Source organism: Podarcis erhardii (assembly GCF_964252035.2).
Source record: "Podarcis erhardii genome assembly, chromosome: 6".
In the NCBI taxonomy this organism is placed as follows: domain Eukaryota; kingdom Metazoa; phylum Chordata; class Lepidosauria; order Squamata; family Lacertidae; genus Podarcis; species Podarcis erhardii.
In genome coordinates this window covers 66,516,273-66,532,708 of record NC_138510.1, presented here as the reverse complement: position 1 = coordinate 66,532,708, position 16,436 = coordinate 66,516,273, and the positions used below count along the sequence as shown (strand labels likewise).

Genomic DNA, 16,436 nt, shown 5'->3' with positions numbered 1-16,436 from the left:
CATTGCTCATGAATTGCACTAGCACATTAAAAATAAAATCACATTTGAAATATAAGGTATTCTTAGAACCATTTGTGAATGTATTCTTTACTAGGGAGTGCTTAAATGTGGTGTGATTAAGCAATCCCACTTTACTTTGTTTTAACTATCATGATATATAATGTGCCTGAAGAGGACTGAAGATGGAAAGCCAGTAGAGAAGCATTACAAGCAATGTACTTTAACCTATAGCAGGCGTATAAGACGAAAACCAATGAAATATTATAAAAAAATTCAAAGGGCTGCAACAGGCATCCCCAAACTCGGTCCTCCAGATGTTTTGGGACTATAACTCCCATCATCCCTAGCTAACAGGACCAGTGGTCAGGGATGATGGGAGTTGTAGTCCCAAAACATCTGGAGGGCCCAGTTTGCCTATGCCTGACCTATAGTCTTCACTTGAGGCAGAATTCCTATTAAGCTTAATGGGATGCTTGGTATCTTTCAAAACCTGCATGCTGCATAGCAGTTTATTCGCAGTTATCTTCTGATTTTAGACCCCTGTTTTATACCATGATGCGCTAATACAAACATATAGTTACCATGACAATAGCTGCAGATACTGCAGTTATTTGTATTGTGCTACATGTGCACGACCACAGAATATTATGGCTATTATGCAATTATCATTCAAATGTGGTGTATTTTATACAACGCTCGGAGAAATGCTATATGGGGAGTTTGCATTTCCCACCCAAACACAGTCCCACATACAGTTAACACATAATCAAGAGCTTTATTTTGTCTTGTTGTCTTTCTTTAAAAACAAGGATCATTTGTCCTTGGTACATACATTATTTTTGGACCTGATTATACTGTGTGACTGCAGTGCCCTGTGATAAAAAATATATCACTATTATTTCAGACATTGGACAATATTTTTAGCTCTCTAATTGCCAAGAAAGGTGGCGTGTTTAGTGCCAACACTGGCATATTTAGTTGCTGCTAGTGTTTCTTATCTCACCCTCCCCACCTTCAGTGAATGCTGATATTTTGGTGGAAGGGGTGATGATCTTCTGTCCCTTTTTATGGCCCTGAGTTTAACTTTAAAGAGCTGAGCTCACACATTATATTTGGTGTATAACTCAAAGTGTGTGTGTGTAGTACACTCTACTAATTTACATCTCTTCCTAAAATAAGCAATGTAACATATGCAAGGGTAAAGGAAAATATCAATCTATACTTAATTTTTAGGTGGGCAGTTCTAACAAGCTTTTGGCTACATGTGTTGGGGAAGTGGGATCTCAGCTGTCCATCATAAGTACCTGATTCATCTCCAAGTCTGCTGGATGCTTACACATGAGTGTCTTCTTTGCATAGTGTCTACAAGTAAGAAATCTAACACATGTAGGCTTGAATTTTATGACAAATATGAAAAAAATGTGCACGATTAATTTATTTGACTGTACACATTGTAAAGCAAGACACAGTTGCATGGTTGTCGAACAGTTTCAGTCGAGGCAGTCATTTGTTTGGGTGAGGCAGGACCGATTCCGCTGCCTGACCATGGATATCCAGTATGTTTGTCAGATCCAGCCCAGGGTCATCTATTGATTAACGTTGATAGAAGGTTATTTTCCTATGACACTCATCATCTTTTTAGTATAGGAAGCTTCTTGAGATGTCAGTACAGTTCCAGAATCTGTAATAACATTTAATCAAGACTACCAAAAGGCCAAACCTAAAGCAGAATGACGTTTTGTTTTATTTTTTCAGGTATACTATAATTATATGCAAAATAAAAACCCATTTGCAATAGAAGTTTACCAGAAATAGACACCTGAAAAGTTTTCCAATAAGGCTTGTTGGTACCATTTATAGTCCATAGAAGATCTGCGTCATGTGATTGCACATGTAAGATTAGTGTATAGGGTAGATGTGTATTTTGGTACATAGGAACATAGGAGGCTTATACTAAGTCACACCACTGGATAATCTAGCTCAGGATTACCTACACCAACCAACAGCTGCTCTCCAGAGTTTCAGTCAGGATTCACTCTCACCCCTACCTGGAGATCTATGTTTTCTACAACCGAGCTCCATTTTCCTGACACATGGCTTCCTTCATTGTCTTCTTGACTGTACCCTATGTTTTCAAAAGAAGACTGATGTACAAAAGCAACAGCCTATTATTTGTGGCATCCTATTTCCCACAGCAGCCAAGCATGTTGTTCCCAAAAGCCCCAGGATGGAGGACATCCTGACATAGGCAGCTGTCATATAACTGGTGGGCTCGTCTACAGGTGCTCTCACTAGTAGCTGAGACCCAGACCTTCATGATGACCTGTGGTAGGACCGATTGTAACAGGGCCCATATCTGCAGGGGGACTGAGTTTCCTTTCCTTTCCTTAAAAGCAAGTTTCTTATCAGAATTCTTAGAAGGAAAGTTATGAAGCAAAATGCACAGGCAAACTTTTAAAGTGATGAGCCAACTTGGCTGTTCCTGCTTCTCAGTCTTTTTGGCCAAAGAGAAAAGTGAGAGCTGTGATTGAAAAGTGGATTGTTTGGTCTAGTACAGGGCAGTCCAACATGGAGCCCGAGGGGAACATTTGACAAGTGTGTGCATGCACCCACCCACCCCTGCAGACCTCATGCTGTCTTCCTAAAGCCAGGTAAGCAGGGGGCTGGGATTGGGGAAGGAGGCATGAGGGCTCTGACAGAATCCTAGAGTCTTCCAGCCTCCTTCCTAAAGCCTGGTGCCTTGCTTAGCTAGTTTGGGGAAGGCAGCATGAAGACTGGCGGTGGGGAGCATCAAACTTTGGCCTTGGTTCCTCCCCACCCCCGCCATGTTAAAAGGCAGTGTGCAGCCCACAGATTCTGTGTCGAAGTACTCTTGCAGCCCACTTGGTGTAAAAAGTTGGACCACCCTAGTCTAGTAGGTTCCTTGCCACGCAACTCTGGGCATAACATAATGCATTGAATAGTCAAGACACCTGCTGTTCACTGCAGAGGAGTGGGGATGCAGAGAAGGCTTCAAGAAATCAAAACCTGTGCAAATTAAGACTTAGGTGAAATGGCTAAAATGTTTTGAATGCAAATACATTATTGAGAAAATGTTGCAAATGTGCTTTTGTTGTTTTCCTGGAAAAGAGAAAAATGAGACCACCAGCAATTACTTATCAATTTTAGTTTTCTCTCTGTGGGAAAAAAATGGCAAAGATAAAAACAATGGCACTGTGATGTTCAAAGCAGCATTTTAAGTACATAATGTTCTTTTCTACCTGCCCGTGTACTTTGTTATTATTAGTATTATAGTTGATATTTTGAAAATAGATAGAAGAGCCTTGAGTGAACATTTAGTGAGAGGTAACTATTGAACTTGATGGAGGAAGCTGCATTAATATTAATAAGGGAAATTGTATTAATGGAGCTATTTCTGTGATAAGTTCCCTAGTTACATAGGAAAAACATTTACAGATAAAATGAATAACAGACAGATGCTAAATAATATTTTTATCAGTAGGCTTTTGTATCCTAAAGCTTGTATTTTTTTAGTATGTGGCCTGATCTTTATTGATTAACTTGAGTTATTTTTCAGCATATGTGGCAAATAGAGATCTGAATAGTCTGCCATGGACATATGCTATGTCTGAGATGAATATTCTTAATTTTAAAAAGTGATTCTGGAGAGGTGAAAGCTAATCATCTCCAAAACAGACTTTCTGAATAGTCAGGATTTTTAAAATCCTGTTTGGGTCCTTCCTGTATTACAGCACATTCTTATGTATGTCTGTTGAGGCATACAATCCATTGAATTCATTGGACCTTGCTTCCTGGTAAGCATTTGTTATTTTAGCCTTTGTCTTGTAGGTGATCTTACTCCACCAGAAATTGCACAGTGTCAGCAGAATGGCACCACAGTAAAATGTGACTGTGTGGTGATGTCACTTATGGTAAGTATGGGTGACTGGCAGCAAGGACAAAATAATTTAAATAAATGATGTCAACATTCTAGCTATAAAAGGCGAGTTTCTCCTGCACTGCTACAAATGTTTTTGAAAATTGATGAATACCTTAGTTTCAGCACAGTATGACAAACAGTACTAAAATGAGAAGTAGTTTGTGCTATTGGGTGAAAGAGAGAAGGCGGAACTGCTCAGCACCTACTTTACCTCTGTCGTCATCAAAAAGTAAAGCAGTGCCCATCCTGGTGATAACAGAATAAATGATGGAGAGAGCTGTAGCCTAAGGTAGGAAAAGAGGTGATACAGGAACACCTAGGTACTTAAAACGAATTCAGATCTCCGGGGCCTGATGAGCTTCAGCTTGGTTTCTTCCCCTTCAAATCATTTTCCTAACAAAAATTCTACTAATTTCTGCATGATGCATTTCCATAGTATTTATTTATTTAAAATATTTAAAATTCTCATATATCTCATTTCTTAATTGATTTAATTGATTCTCTCTGATTGGCAACTAGCAATAAAGTTTAAAATAATTATAATGCAAAAGAGAGAGAAACTAACACTGAATTAAAAAACAAATACTAAGTACAGCTCCATCAGGCTTAAAACAATTCATTTAACAGAGTTTAAAGCACATTTCCATATGGAAGTCTATTTATGAGGGAGCAAAGTGGGCCTCTCTTCTGAGGTGACTTCCAGTACCTTGGTACAGGTACTAAGGAAGACCTTCCCCTGGTCCTGCCTATATGTATCTGTGGACCTTGAGTACTATGTTGAAAATTTCATAGATGGGCATATTCGTGTGGGAAAAAGTAGTCCTTCAGATACCCAAACTGTAAAGAATTGGGACCAACATTTTGAGTTGATCCCAGAAACAAATTGGACACATGTGCAGTTGTTTCCAGTAGTGGTATCATATAATCCCAGTAGTCACCCACCATTAACAGCCTGACCACTGCATTCTGAAGCAATTCTAATTTATCTTTCAGATGTTTTGAGTGGGCACATAACATGCAACATGTGAATTTGACTAACTTGAGTTTGCAAACATAGATGCCATATATGCACACTACTCAGGGAGCTGAAGCTGATTGCATCGTCCTTTGAAATGCACACTCAGTGGGAGAGTAGGGTTCACCCTGTGTGTTGTGTTGTGTGGTGTGTGTGTGTGTGTGTGTGTGTGTGTGTGTAGGGGGTGGATTTCAAGATTTCAATATTGTACTTATCTGACCATACTGTTCCGATATATAACTTCTATGTATCAGTTGTAGCCTGATTTGATTAATGCTTACCGTAGATAAAAGGAAAGCCATGAAGCTGTTCTCCATTGAGATGTACATTGTATGTCTAGTATTTGAATGATAGAACACTGTTACACTATTGTACATAAGGGATTGTCTCTGCATCGGTGCTGTTGCTCCATTTCTAAATTTTAGCATCTGATTATAGTGCAGATGTTGCTGTTTTATGAATAATACATCAGATTCTGGATACTACTGCACCAGTAATATAACAAGTGATACAGTATTTGCTCCCAAAGACTAATATTTCTCATAGAATTGGGGATTTCATAGACATGTCTACACTTTGGATGCTGGTGAGGGAGCATCTAAACTAGAGCTGTCAAGTAATTAAAGGCTTTTAGTTGATTAGCTGTCTTGCTTTTAATCAATTAATTAGACAAATTAAAGACAAGTGATGCTATTTCATGAAAACACCACTTGAATTAAATTGATAAATAAATTAGCATATGGGAGATTATTTTAAATGCATTTGTTAGATCAGGTTTAGATTGTCACTTCTCCAGAGAGGAATACACACCCAGCTATCGACCATTTGTATATGTTAATTTATTTAAATGTATGCATATAGGGAATTGTCTGTTGTTTAGATAACTAGCGTAGAAAGCAGCTGTGTGATTATGCCCGACTGAGAGTTGATGCACTCGGATCATTTAGAAGAGTGAACTCAACTTTCACAGTGTGGGCCAAAGTTAAGTAATCCTGTTGATTTCATTGGGAGAATTAAGCACATCTTTAACTATCTCTCACTGAAACAGATGGGACTTATTTGCGCTTAACTTTAATACCCTCTGTGTTTTCCTCTTCGTACTTTAATGCATATCTAAATAATATTAAAACATTTGTTACTTTGTGATCTAATAAGCACAATAATTACATTTTGTCGGAAAATGCTAGATAACGTAACTACTTTATAGTCCCGGTATAACTGATTTGATGCTATTATCATTATCATTGCTTCATTATCCCTATACTGATTCCACTGAGGATCAGTAGGGAGAGTGAGCAGTACATGCATGTGCACACAAACATATCTAGATTCTGTACAGATGAATACTTGAACACTCTGAAGAGTACTGTTACCATAGTTTTCCAGAATCACCAACAGCATGAATCATTATTACATAAATTAGATTCCTTCTCACTTTAATTCAGTTCAGTCTTCAATAATGTTTCAGTTGGAATAGTTATTATTACCATTATAAATATCAACAAACATTATGAATATAGATATTTCCTATTAGAAGCTAAGTTTAATCAGTACGCTCTTAGTAATAACTAAGAAAGCTATTGGCAATCTTTATGTATGTAGAGAGAGAAAGAGATTAGGCTGCTAATATTTTGTTTGACTGTTGGCTACATGAATCCTTTGGACTCATGCAATATACATTTACAATGGAAAATTTAGAGCTTTGCTCTGGCAGTGATGCACACTTGAACACAGTGCTGTTGAAATAGCACGCATATATTTTTATTTGCCAAATTTTCATCCCACTTCTGATTGTCACCCTTGAAATGGCATACAAAAGGTAAAAATGCACACATAGAAACAAACATTGCACTAGAATATAAATAGTATACTGCTTATTATTTATTCCCATAATCTCTGTGTTGCCCTTCAGTGTAAATATTTATCTGGGCCTCTGAGAAATCCCTACATTTTAAAAGTGTCTTAGTACAAAATAATAATATGGAGATTTTCACCACGTTCCCACCTCTGCCTTCTACCTATCAGAAGACAAATGTTTCAGGCAGCATTTTTTTCATAGAAGTTTCCTATTAATGGAGACAATATACTTGGAATGAGCATGCAGTGCTAAATTTCCATGAGCAAAGGCTGTATTCTAGAGAAGGAAGAGGGAACTCTGAGATACATCAAGTAATAGGTTAGCAGCTCAGTGGTGCAAACCATGTTATCTTAAATGCATCCCCCCTGTTTAAATAGTGCCAACAAAATAGTCCTCCTATGCATATTTAGGTGGGAGGAGCAGAGAAGGAGGTTTCATTGTGTGAACATTCTTCAAGCATAATGAATTCAATAGAGACAACCCTCATTCCAAGTATATTTAGTGCATTAAACCAATTCAACCACATACCTGTTCTCACCCTGCTCCTCCTCAGATTCCTTAACCAATGCAGCGCCTTTAGGAACTGCAGGTAGGAGGGGAAAGCAAATTATGTTTGAATCCCACCTGACACTAAACTCACCCCTTCTTAACCCAGCTCCTTTCTACCACCTCCACATTTAGTGCACTCAAGTATCTAAATAGAGACTGAACTGTTGGGAGGTTACCTTGTCTTCTGGTTTTTACTCCTTACCTTTTCCATTCATTTCCCCCTTGCATTACTACAGTACCATTTCATTGCGCCATCATGAGACTAATAAGATTAGATCTTTCTTCTTAATTTGTTCACGTCCATGATTTCAAGAGGCAGTGTCACAAATCACAGGCCTATTAGTGCTATGCCCAATGACCTTTATTTTCTCTCTGTGAAGGCCTGAAGGGATTCCCCAATTAAGCCTCCAAGAGTATATGAACAAAAAGAGCTATAATTGGTGGCCAAGAGAGGCCCTGAAATTAACAGGAATAGAAGAAAATACACTCTTTCAACTGATTGATTTCAGGATATTACATTAGCTACACAAAAATGACTCTATAATTCAGTAACTTCAATCTCTCTTTCTGTCTGTCTCTCTCACCCCCCCTACCCCAAGTTTACAATCCTTAAATTCAGAAAGCTGATTTTTTTCTTGTGGTTGTTGCAAGGCCTCAGCCCTATTTAATTATACCTCTGGATGTGTTGGACAATGGTGAGCACTTTGCTTAGTTTCACAGGTTGAAAGATAGCCAGCTTTCTCCCCACTCTAGAACTGAAGCTTTGGGCTGCTTTGTAAAATAGGCTTAGCTTTATTGAATAGTCTTTGTGTTTCCAAGCAGATAACAGAAGTGGGAAGGGATGGCACAGGGAAAGCAAATGAAACTGGCTGTTCCTAAGAAGTTCAGATAATCCTTGGTATGCCTATATAGGTATAAGCCACCTTTTTTTAAAAAAATACCAATTTCAGATGTTTTAATAAGGTACTAAGAATAACGTTTGAGAAAGGAAAGCTTACAGTATTAAGGTGGAAAACGCAACCCGCACTTCAGTATCCGGTTTCCCCCCCTATATACCTCCCTGTCCTGGGGCTGCTGATATGGTTTATGATTATAGTAATCCCTGGGCAACTATTCCTTTTTAGTGTGTTATCCTCATGATACCTAGGGTGCTCCATTAACCTGGTCACCAGTTCTTCAATTATGATTTTCTATCCACTTCTGTAACAATTTCCAGAGAAACAGCCATTTTAGTCTTTTGCGGCAAAAAACAGCCACCTCCTAGCAATTTAAAGATTTGGTTTTAGTGTCGGATACTAACTGCACATAATAAATAGTGCATGAGCTTTTAGTCCCATCCATTCAGGGGAGTACAGAACCCTTACAGAACAGAACCTTTACAGTACAGAACCCAATGATTTAGCCTTACTGCTCCACCTGCTTCTGGGGCCGCACAACTCGGGGGACATGTTGTATGTTGGCCTCAGATATGCTCCTCAGCCTGCCTGTGTCCCACAGCCTTGAAGGCAAGTCTTGGGACTACACCCTTCATGCTTCAAGGTGCCCAAAGTTTGACAAATGCCCTTAACTACCTGATAATGTAGTATATAACTCCCACGCAATGGACCTATTTAATGGCTGACACTCATTAAGCAGATCTGCCACCAAATCAGTACACAATAGGCAAAACACACACACACACACTGCATACAATGGTGAGCAGCGATGCCTATGAAGGGCAGGAGGGTGGATGACAAGCAGCAAGAGGCAGGGAGGAGTTAAATAGCTTGAAGCCAAATGCCCAACCTTCTTTCCTTCAGTACCCACAAACACTGCTCACTAACTGATGATGCCATTGTTTGTAGTGCGGCAGAGAAAAGCTTTTCCCACCTCTTTCCCCCACAGAATGGGTGGGAGTATGGGTGTCCAATCTTAGCTCCTAATGAAATGCAGACATTTTAAAGGGTGCAGACTCGATGTAGGAGTGGTTGTGCTTTCAACGAAGCAGAAAGAGCAAACAGTCTCTAATGCATTGTGGATTTTTGAAGATATGTTCCCTGAGTGCTGGGCACTGTAGGAGGTATTGGTGGGCACAATGGCACATGTGTGTGCCAAGTTGGCTTGTCCTGTTCTAGATGTTCTATTTTTCAGCTAGCTGCATGCTTTATCATTTTTTATTTTTTTCTTTAAATAGTAGAGGGAAATATATTAAAATGCCATGGGCATTATTAATCATGCACAAATTGTAATTGTGTCTGAAATGTGTTCTGGTTTAATATGCTTCTATATGGCTCTGATAAAAACCAAGGCTTCTGCCTCCTAGATTATTCTCTTCTCACTGCCGCAATAAAGTACATTGGCCTGCTTCTTTTGCTCTGCAATGATTTAGGAGGAACAAAAAGCATAAGCTGTGTGCATAACCTGCACTGTAATTTGGTTTCATGACAAGTTTGCTGATACATTTTCCCTTTAAACCCAGGCAGAAAAATGTTGCCTTAAACTAGAAAAATGCATTTAACATATGCTATCCGGCCATAACAACAACATAGTTATTAGAGTAGAACTTAACATACAGACACCTTGCAGCTGAACTAGAATGTCAAAGACTTATTTAACCATCAGAATATGAAATACATAATTACCAATCCGATATGATCTAACATCTTGCTACTTTGTTAGAATTTATAGTAGCTCGGTACAAGGCACTGTAGGGAAATGAATCTCCGTGCGGTGCACCTAAGTTTATTCAGTATTCAACCTTCCTATGTTAATCTTACTGCATGTGTTTAATATTTAATGCTACCATAGCTGAGAACTGAATTCCTGGGCACAAGCTATTTCAGTCATGGTACTGAACTTATATAGTGGCAGTGGCAGCCTGGTATGGGTGTGTGAAATTTATATTATATTCTAGGTAATTGTACTATGTAAAAAAAAAAAAAGGCTTTCCAATTTGTTTAAGCTGTACAAGAAATATAAAAGAAAATGATAGCAACAACAAAAGTTGCTTAGAGTATGCTAACCTTTCCGCAGCACTCAATATATTACACTCAATATGCTACACTCAATATGCCAGCAAATTTGGAAAACACAGCAGTGGCCAGAGGATTGGAGAAGATCAGTCTACATCCCAATCCCAAAGAAGGGCAGTGTAAAAAAATGCTCCACCTACCGCACAATTGCACTCATTTCAAGGTTATGCTTAAAATTCTACAAGGAAGGCTCAAGCAGTATGTGGACCGAGAACTCCCAGAAGTGCAAGCTGGATTTAGAAGAGGCAGAGGAACCAGAGACCAAATTGCAAACATGCGCTGGATTATGGAGAAAGCTAGAGAGTTCCAGAAAGACATCTACTTCTGCTTCATTGACTATGCAAAAGCCTTTGACTGTGTCGACCACAGCAAACTATGGCAAGCTCTTAAAGAAATGGGAGTGCCTGATCACCTCATCTGTCTCCTGAGAAATCTCTATGTGGGACAAGAAGCTGCAGTTAGAACTGGATATGGAATGACTGATTGGTTCAAAATTGGGAAAGGAGTACGGCAAGGCTGTATATTGTCCCCCTGCTTATTTAACTTATATGCAGAATTCATCATGTGAAAGGCTGGGCTGGATGAATCCCTAGCCGGAATTAAGATTGCCGGAAGAAATATCAACAACCTCAGATATGCAGATGACACAACCTTGATGGCAGAAAGTGAGAAGGAATTAAAGAACCTTTTAATGAGGGTGAAAGAGGAGAGCGCAAAATATGGTCTGAAGCTCAACATCAAAAAAATGAAGATCATGGCAACTGGTCCCATCACCTCCTGGCAAATAGAAGGGGAAGAAATGGAGGCAGTGAGAGATTTTACTTTCTTGGGCTTCATGATCACTGCAGATGGTGACAGCAGTCACGAAATTAAAAGACGCCTGCTTCTTGGGAGAAAAGCAATGACAAACCTAGACAGCATCTTAAAAAGCAGAGACATCACCTTGCCAACAAAGGTCTGTATAGTTAAAGCCATGGTTTTCCCAGTAGTGATGTATGGAAGTGAGAGCTGGACCATAAAGAAGGCTGATCGCTGAAGAATTGATACTTTTGAATTATGGTGCTGGAGGAGACTCTTGAGGGTCCAATGGACTGCAAGAAGATCAAACCTATCCATTCTTAAGGAAATCAGCCCTGAGTGCTCACTGGAAGGACAGATTGTGAAGCTGAGGCTCCAATACTTTGGCCACCTCATGAGAAGAGAAAACCCCCTGGAAAAGACCCTGATGTTGGGAAAGATTGAGGGCACAAGGAGAAGGGGACAACAGAGGACGAGATGGTTGGACAGTGTTCTCGAAGCTACAAACATGAGTCTGACCATACTGCGGGAGGCAGTGGAAGACAGGAGTGCCTGGTGTGCTCTGGTCCATGGGGTCACAAAGAGTTGGCCACGACTAAAAGACTAAACAACAACAACAACAACCTTTCCGCTGAAAAGATCTTGAAATTAGGTCGTGCATTAAATGGATTTTGCAAACCAACTCTTTTGAGCAGCTTTAGCGGGATGTAAGAAGAGCCTGCTGGATCAGGCTAGTGGTTCGTTTAGTCCAACCAGATGCTTGTGAGAAGCCTTCAAGCAGCATCTGAATACAAGAGCACACTCTCTGCTCCTGTGGTTTCCAGCAACTGGTATTCAGAAGCATTGCTGCCTCCAATTGTGGAGGCAGAGCATATAGCCATTGCCTCATCCTCTCTTAATGCCATCCAGGTTGGTGGCCATCATTGGTTCCTGTGGAAGTGAACTTCCACATAGTTTATGTGCTCGGTGAAGTAGTCCTTTCCTGTATCTGTCCTGAATTCTCCAACACTCAGCTTTGTGGATGGATATCCATGAGTTCTGTTCTTATGAGATAGGGGGGACGATGACTTTTCTCTATCCACATTCTCCATGCCATGCATAATTTTATAAACCTATATTGTGTCACCTCATACCCACATTTTTTCTAAACTAAAAAGCCCCAAAGGACACAACCTTTCTTCATAGGGGAGTTCCTGTTGACTTTGGTAAAAAGGACGTATAAATGTGTTTCTCTCATTTGGGTGAAGCTTCCTCTTTTGAAATCAAATGCGTCCATCTTGGATTTTTATGGCACTTGCTCCTAATTGGCTCAACAATGCTTACATCTTGTGCCAGGTCCTGGGCACCACTCAAGATTAGGTCACCACTCCTCTGGTTGGTTCCTGCACCAACTGGTATATATTTAGGGTATATAGATTTATTTATTTTTTACCTTTTTTAATGTCAAAAGCCTCCCTTTTTTAAAAAAAAGTCAAGCATAGTTTGGACTCTTAAGCCTGTTGTGAGCCTCTGTTTTACTCTGCTCAGCTGCATAATGGGTGGTTTAAGGCAGGTCACAGGAGAAGCATAAATTAAAGTTTTAAAATCAAAACAGGAAAGCTGTAGATGAAAACAAAACAAGGAGAGAGACATAAAAACTTGCAAATAAACCTTCACAAAGAAGGCCTTAACTGCTGGACAAGGTTTTCAGCACTATAGAAGAATGAACATTAGAATGCTTCGTAAAAACTAAAACTAAAGCTTTTGTTATCTGGATTTTCACTTTTTGAAATTTGGCAACGCCACACAGTAGCAATTTCCACTTATTCATATTTAGAACAAATCATTGCTTTTCAGGATGTGTCTCAATCTAGATTCTATTCTATAATTTTGTCTCATGTAATTCCTCTACAGGAATTCATAGTCTATACAATAAAGGGCAGAATGGGATGACACTTCCTTAACCAAATATCTCTGTTGTATCTTTGTTGCTCAGACCCATGTTGATGAGATTAATATATAATCTCTTTCTTTCTCATAAAACCAAAGCCCTCCTCAGGTATTTGTTGTTTACCTGCTTGCTGGACCTGCTACCTCCTCCCCACCTCTCTCTCACACACCACATGAAGAGAGCTATGGTTCATTTAGTATCCTTCAGGGAGAAAGAGATTATGTCATAATCTCATCAAGTTGTGTGTGTGTTTTGCTGAAACAGCTAATATCCCTGCTTTATATTTACAAATGTGTAGTATATTTCCATCATGATGAAACCTCTGCTGGGTGCAGCAGTGTAAAACGTGTGTGACATTCAAAATAAAATATAGGCCAAAAATTAGGATACGTACAGTAAATACTCATTGGAGGATGTCTGCACCAAATGTTACAAATGTTACAAGGAAGATATGATTAGAATGTCTTGATTATGGCTGCTGTTTATCATGCTATTAGTTATGTAAATTTATAATGTTGCTTAAAAAGAGGGGGGAAAATGTTACTGAATAATTGCAGTGTTCTAGTTTTCTTTGTTTGATAATTAAATGTTGCACTTTTTAACATGCACTGAAAAATGAAATAGTGCTTCAGTCTTGAAGTAGTTGATTTACCCTTGTGTTAGTGAAAGGTCATAGCGTTTATTGGCCATCTTAAGGGAAAGGATACTGCTTTGCTTGTAATGGCATTGATTAAAAACCAGAAAAAAGTAACACCTGAACTAAATGTTTGGGGCAAATCTGAATTAGAGCACTGGTCACCCACTTCCTCTTTTTGAGAGTAAATCCCTATCAGTCCAGATAGACAAGGTTCACAAGGCAAATTGAAGCTTTCATTGCATTGCGACAGTAACTCTTAACCCCCTGAACAGAACTTTCAGAGGTAAAGGTAAAGGGACCCCTGACCATTAGGTCCAGTCGTGGCCGACTCTGGGATTGCGGCGCTCATCTCGCTTTATTGGCTAAGGGAGCCAGCATACAGCTTCCGGGTCATGTGGTCAGCATGACTAAGCCGCTTCTGGCAAACCAGAGCAGCACACGGAAACGCCGTTTACCTTCCCGCCGGAGCGGTACCTATTTATCTACTTGCACTTTGATGTGCTTTCGAACTGCTAGGTTGGCAGGAGCAGGGACCGAGCAACAGGAGCTCACCCTGTGGTGGGGATTTGAACCGCCAGAGTCCTAGGCTCTGTGGTTTAACCCACAGCACCACCCGCTTACCTAAATAACTTTAGGTAAGTTATTTAGGCTTACCTAAATAACTGCAGTTCCAAATGAATAATTCAGATTCAGATTCATTTAGCTTCTGCCTCATCAGAGAGGCATTGTCTGTCACACTGTCCCAAACCTTTGAAACCTTGATCCTTGGGTGTTTGTGGTACCCAGTGCCTGGCACTGCAGTAACCCACTTAGCTCTGTGAAATATTTTAAGTTTGGTCCCCAATGAATAGAATCATAGAATTGTAGAGTTGGAAGGGATCCTGAGGATCATCTAGCCCAGTGGTTCCCAACCTTTTTTTGGCCATGCCCCACCCAAGCATCTCTAAAATCCTGATGCCCCCTCCCATGACATATAATTCTTATTATTCAAAAAGCGAACTCCTATTTATGTAGAGGAAGCCTGGAAGCTCATTATCTGTTAATAACGTATTCTTGAATTTCCCCCCTTAAAAATCAAATTTCCCCCCGTGAGGCTTGTACCCCACATTGGGAACCACGGATCTAGCCCAACCCCCCTGCAATGCAGGAATATGCAGCTGTCCCATACAGAGATTGAACCTGCAACCTTGGTGTTATCAGCACCACGCTCTAACCAATTGAATCCCAGAATCCAACTTACGTTACACTATGCATTCTAATTTGTATTCTATCAAATTTATGTACAATAGGTGTTTATTAAAATAGCAATGTGCATTTTCAAAGATAATGCCTTGAAAGGCAACAGCAGCCTTTGCAAATATATCTTTTCTGATTTTTTTTAATAACATGAGGACTTTATAAATATTTTAAATTGTATTTTAAAATATACTGTCAGGATGGCTGTCAGTGACCAAGGTGAACCCCTAACCTCACCTTTATTGTCATGTTCTCATTTCCTCTTTTTCCCTGTCTAGAAAGTTTGCCCCTAGATCCTTGATTTCACTGCCCTTTTATGGATTGAGGCTGAGCACACTCTTAGCAGCTGCATTACACATGACTTAATTTTCTTGAGATGTTCCCTCTTCCAGTCTCAAGTTCGTTAAAGGCTTTTGCCAGCTTCACTTCCAGGATGGCCTTCAATTGCTAAGAATGTCAAGAGCAGGTTTTGAGTGCACACGTAATTATACTTTAGATCAGTCCACCTTGAATATCTGCTCTAAAAATAGGCTGGAACGAACACCTTGAATCTATGCAGTCTTTGTGGTTCTTTGCCATTTCTGTGAAAGACCCCTTGAATTTTATTTACTTAATGAAGATGGGGTTGGGTTGATTCACTTGTTGACTCAAATGCATTCTTGAAAGCAGAGAACAAAATCAAAGGGGAAGGAATATTAAATCAGAAACTGAAAAATAGGTCAGATTGTAGCTCTGTAAAATATTTTAAGTTGGATACAATGAATATCTCTCTAGGTATAGAGAAGTGCAGTGGATTGACCCACTTAGCTTAAAGTTAGAGTGCTGAGAAATACTGGTGTTCATTTGCAGTATGTGCTCTGTTCACATGTCCTGCTTTTGTGCTCTCACCACTCCTCCTGGCTCATTTATTTTAACAGTGACTTCAGTGTTATAATATTCTTTTCCCCTCCTTGTGGATTTACCTTTTGTGGGGGTTTTCAGCTTGACTGGTGAAGCTAAGTGACCTGCTGTTTTTCCGTCAGTGCTCTATGGGACAATCAAATTCTTCAGATATATTTTTCCCAGGTGTGAAAATTATTAGGGATTTGATTCACGTGCATTTATCTCACCCAGTATTTTATTTCTTCTTCCTTGATGGCTTGTAGCTGAATGTGAGAACTACCTCCATTGAGAAGTATTTTGTCTAAATAAAGAATTTAGAAAGCAATTTATTCTGGTGACTGTTTCAAACAGTGTTGATACAGCAGTTGTTATAGGTGCATCTGTGGACACTGCATACAAGTATCTTAAGGTTCTACACTTAGGTAGGAAGAACCAGCTGCACAAATATAAGATGGGGGACACCTGACTTGCCAGTAGTACATGTGAAAAGGATCTAGGGGTCTTAGTAGACCATCAGCTTAACATGAGTCAACAGTGTGATGCACAAGCAAAGAAAGCTAATGCTATTCTAGGCTGCATC

At 39.6% G+C, this 16,436-nt stretch overlaps 1 protein-coding gene across 3 annotated transcripts in view; it reads left to right on the top strand.

Annotated features, from left to right (window-relative positions):
- Window positions 1-16,436, top strand: part of SLC44A5 (solute carrier family 44 member 5) — a 157,355-nt gene that overhangs the window by 81,794 nt on the left and 59,125 nt on the right. The gene's annotated exons all lie outside the window — the stretch shown is intronic.